Raw genomic sequence first — 10,172 nt, 5'->3', positions numbered from 1 at the left:
TCAAAGTCGTCTGCAAGCTTCTTGACGACGGTGAACTTGTCGAGAAAACTGACGAGGACCTCGTTGAACAAGGAGACGAAGCTGTCGTCCAAGCGGCCCCTCGCCCTGGCGGCCTCAAGCAATACTACCTGGAGACGTTCCTTGGTGCCGGGCCGCGGGCCGGCGTCGTGGATCATCTGGCACAGCCGGCTGATGCTCGCGCTCATCGCCTCCATGGGTCTAGCTTAGCTTCTAGTCAACTGATCTTGCAATTCGAGTGATCACTCAGCCCTTGGTTAGCGTGCGTAGGTGCGTAGGATTTCGTACTACTCCTCGGCCCTCTACTGCACCTGCCTTTGGCTGTATGATAGGTGGGCCAGCCACCCCCTGGGGCCACGTGTCATTCACCCAAAGGCAGTTGCCGTAAGTCAATGAAGCTGTGTCCCCCTCCGTGCCGGTGCAGTATAGTCATCTCACCGGACCTCTAGTTGGGGCCAAACGAGAGAAGTTTGATGTTTACTGGTTTATTGGTCCCCTTTGCATTTTGCGCCAAGTTTTGACCTTTGATTTAACTATTAAATGTTAATGCATGTAAACAAAAATGTTGTGTAAGTCACCTTACGAAAACCAAATAATCCCAAAATACTTAGGCACGGTGCATTAACTCCCTCCTTGTTTCTTATTTCGTGACATATCAACCAATGAGAGATGTGGGCCGTGCATGCTTTCAATGACTTGAGACTACCAAACATGACATGCAGTGTTTAGTTCATTGCATGTAATCCTATTAGTACTCTAGTTAGGAGTAGCAAAAAAACATTAAGTTCTCTCGCCGATAGGAATAAAACACCATGTATTTATTTACAGAGGGAGTAGTACATTTTTGGTGACATGCATTACTAGATATTGCTAGTCAAATACTAAAATCCAGATGGACGTGGTAGTACTCCTAAATCCAGACGGTGGTGCTACTAGTACTAGTAGTAGTACTACCAATGTAGTAGTAGGAGTACTAGCACTGTACTATCCGTTGGTCAAATTATTACGTGCTGCTCCTCACAGTGAAGTGACAAGACCCTGCGCCGGAGATGACACCTGAGTATAGGCGCCGTGTTCGGCATACCATAGTCAGCCTCACCGTCTGCAGTCACTATCATCATGGCTGTAGAGCTAGCCTGCTTACAACTAGCCCTGTTCGACATAATTTCCCGTGCGTAGATGCCCGTGCATTGCACGGAACACCAAGATTGGGGGTGGACGGCTCCGGCAGCGGCCATCGCGCCAGATTTTTCCACGGCCTTCTACTCCTAGATGTGGTGGGGAGGAGATGAGGCTGATTGTGAGAGACAAGGAGTTGTTTGTAAATAGGGAACAAGTGCGGGCATCTTTTTGCAAAAATGGAGAAGCTTGGTTTGTATGCGTCAGATCTAGATCCGACGGCTATTGGTGAAAGATGGGAGGCACAACATCATCACCAACTCAGGACCTGTTTGATTCGCAGGATTTTGAAAACGCAGGAATAGGACACGGCAATATTACAAGTTTCAAACTGATATTACAAATGTTAGGAGTAATGCTGCACCTACGAAGAGGGAATTACTAGGAAGTTTACGTAAGAACTTTCGTTACTTTAGGTGGATGCAGCATTATCGTACAAACTAAAATCCACCGCCCTGACAAGTCACTAATGGGCAAATAAGTTTTCGAGTCTCTGGCCACTTGATGTTTCAAAAACAAATTCAGCTTCTGCGGAGAAATGAGCTCCACCGTGTACCCGCGCGGGTGTGGCTGGGCACGAAGCGTGAGTACGTGCACGGTGCACCTATTCTCTTCTTGTATACGTACACCACCTACGTGGGGTTGTGTGAGAGAGATACAAACCTAGAGAGATATAGTGTGTGGGTTCTTGAGAGTTTTTTTGTGGGGGGGGGGTCAATCAAAAAATTTAACATATGCAATGTGTGTGAAATAGAGTCCTGGAGATAACATATATATAGAGGGGGCGATCCACGAGAAGAGAGTGGAGGTATCATCGGCTTGAGGTGTCCCATAGAATCGAAGAGAGGGATGATGTGTGTGTGTGTGCGCGCGCGATCGATAAAGAGTGCCATCGAATTTGTGTGTGCCCACGTCAAAGATATAGAGTGGCTGGCCTACTGGAACATGAGATGGGACATGTGCAGTTTGTCTCTGTGGCATGGATACCTACCTGCAGCGCTCGACTATCGGTGTGTGGTGGGGGAAGAGGGAGGCCCAATTAACTATAGAGGTACAATGGCTGGTATATGTGTGGAGGAGGAGAGAGGCCTACCTCATGTATTAAGGAGATCGATCTGCCTCATGTATTAAGGGAGATCGATCGGCATCCATGCATATGTGCAGGAGATGAATAAGGTTGGGAGAGAGACAGAGCTAGAGTGTTGGAGGGGGTGGTAGTGGAGTTGCTTCTAACAAATGGTGGGATAGGCTTGCTAGACAAACGGAGGGCACGCCCGCAATATCAATAAGAGAGGAGATGGCTGCTTGTTGTCTGTGCACGTGCGTGTGAGAGACGGGTCAGGAGGCATGCACGAATGATGAGGGGGGACGATGTGGCTGTGGTAAGCAGACGTAACTACATAGGAAGATCAATCGCCCTTTGTAAGATAAAGGAGAGACATAACTTGTGAGGTACGTCGATCGATGGGGGGGTAGTTAAAGTCGATCTAGGTATATGTTGGGAGATCGATCGGTATACATGCATGTGTGTGTTAGAAGCAAATGAGGCACGAGGAGAAGGATAGAGAGAGAGGGATGCATGTAGGAGGTGGTACGAGAGGCATACTATATCGAGGGGGAGGAGTGTGCGAGTACGAGAACGATGAAAAGAGTGGTGGGAGTGAGGCATGGACGGTGACAAGAGAAGAGGGGAAGCTTGTGTTTGTGCTAGGCACACCTGGCTAGAGAGGCATATCGATCGATGTGTGCCGTAAAGAAGGAGCTGGGGGCCTACACACACCGTGGGTGAACGACCTAAAGTGAAAAGACGAATTTGCGCGATGGAGCTAGAGAATGCTGAGGGAGGGTGAGAGGGATGCGGGCGTGTGCATGCACAAGAGAAAGTTAGCGCTAGCTACAAAGATAAGAGGGTTGTGTGGGTGTAAAAGACGAATAGAGATCATATATACTTCATTATAAAAAGCGAATTCGGATATTTGAAGAATTTATCATAGTGTTTCAAACCGACGGATGTGTGAATATATATAACGGTGATACACATGGTGTGGTTATGAACATGGTATACTACATTTAATATGTTTTATCTCTACTCTTATAAAAAACGGAGTTGTTGATGATGGTGTGCCTGCCATCCTGCATTATAGGCCGTCTGATTTATATCTGGCGGATAGCAAGGAAACTATGATGGTTGAAGTTGGCAACAATCATGATTGTAGATTCTTATTGAAATAGAGAAACGAATTCAAATTTAGTTCGAATTGCAGCGGTAGTATAGACATTTGGAATGCACTAAAATGTTGGTATGAGTAGGTTACATGCATTATACAGCAAGCGAAAAAATTTAATCGGACATAACATGGATTCATACTCCCTCCTTCCATCTATATAGGGCGTAATGAGATTTTTAAGACCGCCTTTGACTATTGACAAGATTAATAGTACATGACATGCACAATGTGAAAATTATATCATTGAAAGAACCTTTCACAGACGAATTTAACGGTGTGCTTTGTGTAAGTTGCATGTCATATATCATTGCTCTAATATTTGGTCAAAGTTAGCATCGAAAAACGCATTAGGCCCTATATAGATGGAAGGAGGGAGTAGCTTTGAATAGCATTTGTATAGTAAAACGGGGCAAGACTCTCTCTTTGTGTGGTGTGAATAGTTTTATTTTTTCGTTTTCTTTTTGGTTGAGGGAAGTGCGAATTGATTTGGTACGTACAAGTACAATATTACTACACGTTAGGCTTGTCCCTAAAATTCAACCCGCGTCTTGTTATATCCTGAAAATTCAGATATCGTGCTCCCACAACTGGCGCCTTCACAACCCGTGCCTTGCTATCCCGAAATTACAACGCGTGCGAAAACTCCCTCCAGCTGCCAAATCCCGACACGCGAAATCCCCCTTCTAACCCTGAGCCAAAAGGGCCGCTAGTTCAAATCGGTGGGGGGTATTTTTGTAACACACCCTACATTTTGGACAAGCGCGTTCCTAAGTCATGCTTCACCCCCTCCCATCGCCCCCTTTTCGCCATTCAAAATCCCAGGCCGCCATAACCTCTCCGCTCCAGCCGCGAAACCCCACCCTCCTCCGTCCGCCACGTCACCCTTGCCCAGCCGGAGCCTCTTCCCCGACGACGTCATCCAGCGCAACAGCTCGACGTCCCTCATCCACCTCCCCGGATGAGGATCCATCGTCCATCTCGTCGTCCCGCCGGTTCAGCCGCCCTGTCCTCCACCTCCAAGGAGTTGCTCCGACGATCGCCTCGTCTATTGCGGTTGCTCCATCCCCACAGCACCACCTTAACCTGCTCCATCGGAACCGCAGCATCCTCACCGACTCCTCAGACGAAGCCGACGCCTACTCGGCGCCACCAAAGAGGTTGTACACTCATCACATCGCACCTTCTCCTTAACTTGACCTCCCGGCGCCGACAGTGCTCCATCTTGCACCCCCATGGAGCGGCTACCTTGAAGCCAGCGCCACGGGCGACATCTCCACGGCGGCACTCCCCCAGTGCGAAGCCCCTTCGGTGGCGGCGTCCATACCAGCCGGATCTGCTGCTGCTGCTCCGGCTCTCGCTCGATCGCTCGCTCGCCCAGCTGCTGCTCTCCCCCTCGCTCGTGCTGCTGCTCTGCTCCGATTAAGCCACACATCATTCGACTGAATCGACTTTGGGTCAGTCGATTTTCAGGGGTTGGGGGGCTCACCGGGGTTAAGGAAGAACCACCCGCAGCGGGGACGGGGGCTCCCCGGAGAGGTACCCCACTATCTATCTTAGGGTTCAGGGTGGGGGCGGGGGGCCTAGAGGGCTGGCCGGGGCGGTGGTGGCAAGTTGTTTCGGGGCGGCGAGGCGGCGCTAGGGCCGGAGGTTCGGCCAGTGGTGGTTGGCGGCTCAGGGGGGTGCAGGTTGAAAATGAACTGCAGGCCCTCCCTAAACTACATGTCAAGTGCCTCTCTGCTACCATTGCGTTCAGTTTCGACAGTAGCATTTAGATTCCACAATAAATTTCAGTTTCGACAGTTAAGTTCAGAGTCAACAGTTTTTACCTCATCTGTTGTAGTCAGGTGGTTTTTGGTGATGTTAATTTTACATCCATTTTACATCATCTATTGGAGATGCTATTAGAATCCCACTTGAGATTGACGATGTCTGTCTTGTGCTGCTTCAGCCTTGACGTCTTACGGCTCACGGGAGCTGCTCCAACAACAGAACGATCCGTCACAACAGAGCAGTGCCCTGGACGCCATCTACAGATTCCTCAGATCTTCCTCCACACCTCCGACAGCCACCTCTGCCTCAACTGCTTCAGCGACCAACCCAATGATGCTGAGGTCGACACGGCTACGACAAAGAGGTTGTACACTTGTTGCATCACTTATTACTATACATTCACGTCGATCCATTAGGCTATTTTGGTTCAACGGAAAAACATCGATCCACTAGTTGTTACCATCACTCTGCATGCTCTCCTTACATAATCTCACCATATTTTTTTTGTATGCATGTCAGATATTGTACACAGTCATGTTGAACATGTAGAGAAAAAGAGAAGAGTTTTGTGCGGCAATACAATGTCATGCAGACATCGCTCCATGGTGGGTTCAATGGCAAACCCTCCCCACGCCTCTCCAGATTGTAATCCAGAGGAAGATATCTGTTCTGAGGCAGATTTGGACGCCGCTGACCACTCCTATTTACCCCCCAAGGTGTTTGCTCTACCTTGGCATGATGATGTTAGTCATATCATGCATATGTTGCCTTGCAGTGCCTACTTTTGACATCATATATGTCATCTGCTTAGTTTAGACATGTTCTGTAATGCCACCTATTTAGTTTCTATATCATATATGGGAATTATGCAGTCTCATGTCTTTTAGCCAGCCATAATATATGTGAAATGTGCAATGCCATCCTATTTAACCAGGCATCATATATTTGAATGATATCTTGCCCATCCTTTTCTTCATTGCATTTCCATTTGTCGACAATGTTTGTATATTAAACTACTCTTCCTGTGAATCAGCCATTTGGGTGGGAGATGGAAAAATCTGGAGTGAAAATAAGGCCTTCAGAGCAGACAGTGCTACCTGTCGAAGCAGATCTCTTGTTGGGTCCCGATAGCTCCTCGGAGATGGATTCTGAGACAGATGACCAGTCCTATTCCCCCACTGAGGTGTATGCTCTAACTTGGCACGGTTATACTGCTCATATCATGCATACAGTGTCTTGCATTGCATAGTTTAGACATCATATACACAATATTCAACACCATGTTCTTAGTTCAGGCATCATATCGAATGCCCTCTGTTTAGCATATAAATCACATATGTGAATTAAATGATGCGATCCTGATTACTTAGATAACATGTAGGTGAATTATGTCATGCGATCCTGTTTAGTTATTCATCATATCTTTGAATTATGTTATGCTATGCTATCCAGTTTAGATAGACATCATATATGTGAAATTATGTCATGCTATCCGTTTTAGTTAAACAATATACATGTCAACTATTTCATGCCCTCTTTTTTCCACACTATCTATTGCATCTGTCTCTCATACAATGTCTGTACATTCAACTATGTTTCCTGTTTATCAGCCATTTGAATTGGAGCGGGTGATGCCAGTATCTAGCGGACTAAAAACACGGTCTTCAAATAAAACAGTGCTACCTCTTGGTGGAGATAGCACCCCGGTTGTACATGCACAAGAACTAGCCCTACCACACATAACCCAAACTCTCGCAGATTGTACCCCTACTACGATGGACAGAGAACCAGCTTCACCCAATCTAACCCTAACCCCAGCCTATAGTAACCCAGTTCCTGTTGACACAACACCATCTCCACCACAGAGCTCCCAAACAAGAGCAGTTAGTAAGACAGCTCCAGTGCCCAAAGGGCCAGTACTATCACGGCGAACCCCAACTCCACCAGTTAGTACGCTTATTCTTGTGGAGGAAGCACAACCAACTAGTCGTAGTTTAGCATCTATCGCATTTGATGTTGTTAAATCGTATGTGCGTATCTTCCCATCTTGGAAATATTATACTGAAGATGAAGGAAAATGCCAGTTGCAGGTGTTTGTCCAGGAGTTATGTCTAAGTAATGTTATTCATGGCAATTACATTGCTTCGTCTCATACATCCTACCTCCATGATGGTTATAATACAACAAATTTTCCTATTTTTCTCTATAGAGAAGGACCGATTTGGAAACTCAGGATGAGGTAACCTGTGCTAATACCTCTGCTATCTTCAAGAATGCTTGGTGGAAGTATCGGAATTACCTGAAGAAAACGTACTTCACCGGCAAAGAAACTCATCAAATTCCCTTACGTTCTCCTGAGACACATTTACTGGATGATGACTGGGAACGTCTTGTTCTGTACTGGTCCCGAACCAAGTATGTGGTAAGGTCTATGAGCTCATTTTCTATTTTTAAGTATTATATTCATGCTAAACTTGTTATGTGTCTGCTTGTTTCTTCTTTTAGAATGCTGACAGAATATTGGGGAAGAGTGCCTTATTAAGCAATGGTAAAGGAAATAATGCAGATAAGCTTCAGGATAGTGACACATCCTGTCTTGGTTTAGTGTTGGAGTTACTGGCCACTACCGCTTGCACAAGCTATTCAAACTCACTGTGTGAATCAGTTCGGTTTCTTGAATCTCAACTACAAGCTGAAAGACATCAATCAGCTGTGCTGCGACAAGAAGCGGAAGGACTGCGGAAGTCCCTGGAGCATTCAGATGCATACTTTCTGGTGCAACAGCAAGCGTTGGAGGATTTTAGCGCCAAACAGGACAAAGCTAATCAGCTTGCTAAGCTTATTGCCAGCATGGTGGATACCTAGGATAACGTTTCTTGAGCTCTTCTGAAGTTGTTTCAGTTATGCTCTTGTTTTGCTGCCGTGTTTATTTGCACTGGTGGACAATTTTGATGGCCAGTGTATATGATATGCTGCTTTGTTCCCTATATTTGCACTAGTGGCGAACTTTGATGCCCAGTGGATGTAATATGTGTAATACTCGTGATAGCCTAGCGTTAGTTGCTTGCTTATTTATTTCCTTGTTGTCTTGTTTATTTGTTTGCTTGTAGTCATTGCAGTTCTTTTTCCGCAGTTAACTAGTGCAGCAATAACCTATTTTTTAAAACTAGGCCACAATAACCATGGGCTAATATTTACTGTAGTGACACTGGGCCTCCTACGGGCCGTAGAAACAGTGGGCCTTCTATGGGCCGTAGAAACAGTAGGCCTTCTATGGGCCGTAGAAACAATGGGTCTTCTACGGGCCGTATCATCAATGGGCCTTATACGGGCCGTATGATCGATTGGCCAAACATGGGCCAATAACAGGCCGCATTATGGCCGTAAACGGGCTAGAGTTGGAATCGTCCGTTTATGGGCCGACCGTAACGGGCCATCGTTAATAGGTCGTATTTGATGACGCTATGAAAATGGCCCAACGTATTAACGGACCACAAACGGGCCGACTGTATCCACGGGCTGAATTTGGCCCACAAGCAGAAAATGACAGTAACGGGCCGTAAGTAAACGAATGCTGGAAATGAATGGGCTCTGAGAAGGCCGAAAGATAACATGGGCTGAAAACGGCCCAACATAATAATGGGCCGTTAATGGGTATAAAGTGATACATTGTTCATTACAGGCCAGTTTCACCACGGGACGTTAATGGGTGTAAAGTGATACACTGTTCATTACGGGCCAGTTTCACCACGGGCCGTTAATAGGCCAAGAGTTACATAGGGCCTCATATGGGCCGAAAGACGTCATGGGCCATACATGGGCCAGAAGTGAAAACGGGCTGGAATCATATTGGATGGCCTAGATGATGCTACTAGGCCTAATTCGGATAGGGCGTAACGGGCCTTGGGTTAGTGGGCTGTAAATGGGCTATATGCGAACAGACCGTTAACAGGCTTTCCATGGGCCGGCCCGCCACCTTTTGACCAAGTCAAACGGGCCGGCCTTTTCACAGGAATGTGCCTCTGTTGGGCCGTGCCACATGTCGACGTATCATAGGCGCCTATCTGACCCACTGACGAGCTGACACGTGTTTCGTCCGGCCAATAAGAATTTTACACGTGGAAATTTCCCATTGGTCGGGGCTGTTAACGGGTTATTGGATCCAAAACCCGACCCGATAGCTTAACGGCGTTCCGTTACGGTGGATGCCACGTGTCAGTCACCCTTGACGAAAGCACTTCTGTGACGCGCGATTTATCGTCATGGAAGTGGACACTTCCGTGATGATAATTTTGGTAATGTCATGGAACAGTTCTACGACAGCACAGATATGACTATCTTGATTCTGTCATAAATTTGTCATGGATGTACATGCATGACAAAAAAAGCGACCTACTGTGACAAACACGTATCATCACGGAAGTGTATTTTTTTGTAGTGCTAGTACGCACCGCGGTAGAGGATGCAGTTATTAGGGCATGCTTGTATCTTCTACACCTCCAATCCTAGAGGGCATAGAACCTTCTTTGTTCCGTACATACTGTCCGGCAATTCGTTATCCTTTGGAAGCTTCTTCTTCAATATTTTTAGTAGCTTCTCCAATCCGTTGTCAGATACACCATTGTCTGCCTTCTATTGCAGCAATTCCAGTGTGATATCGAGCTTTTTGTTGCCATCTTCGCAATTTGGGTACAACCCTTTTTTGTGATCCTCTAACATGCGATCGAACTTCAACTTCTCCTTTTCACTTTGGCATTGTCACTTTGCATCAACAATGACCCGGCGAAGATCATCATCCGGCACATCGTCTGGTTCCTCTTGATCTCCAGCTTCCCCCGTTGCAGCATCACCGTATTCAGGGGGCGAATAGTTGTCATCATCCTCTTCTTCTTCGTTGTCTTCCATCATAACCCCTCTTTCTCCATGCTTGGTCCAAACATTATATTGTGGCATGAAACCCTTCTCAAGCAGGTGGAT

The sequence above is a fragment of the Triticum aestivum genome, chromosome 3A, assembly GCF_018294505.1.
Source record: "Triticum aestivum cultivar Chinese Spring chromosome 3A, IWGSC CS RefSeq v2.1, whole genome shotgun sequence".
Taxonomy (NCBI): domain Eukaryota; kingdom Viridiplantae; phylum Streptophyta; class Magnoliopsida; order Poales; family Poaceae; genus Triticum; species Triticum aestivum.
The sequence above is the reverse complement of the archived record's forward strand: the minus strand, read 5'-3'. Positions refer to the sequence as shown.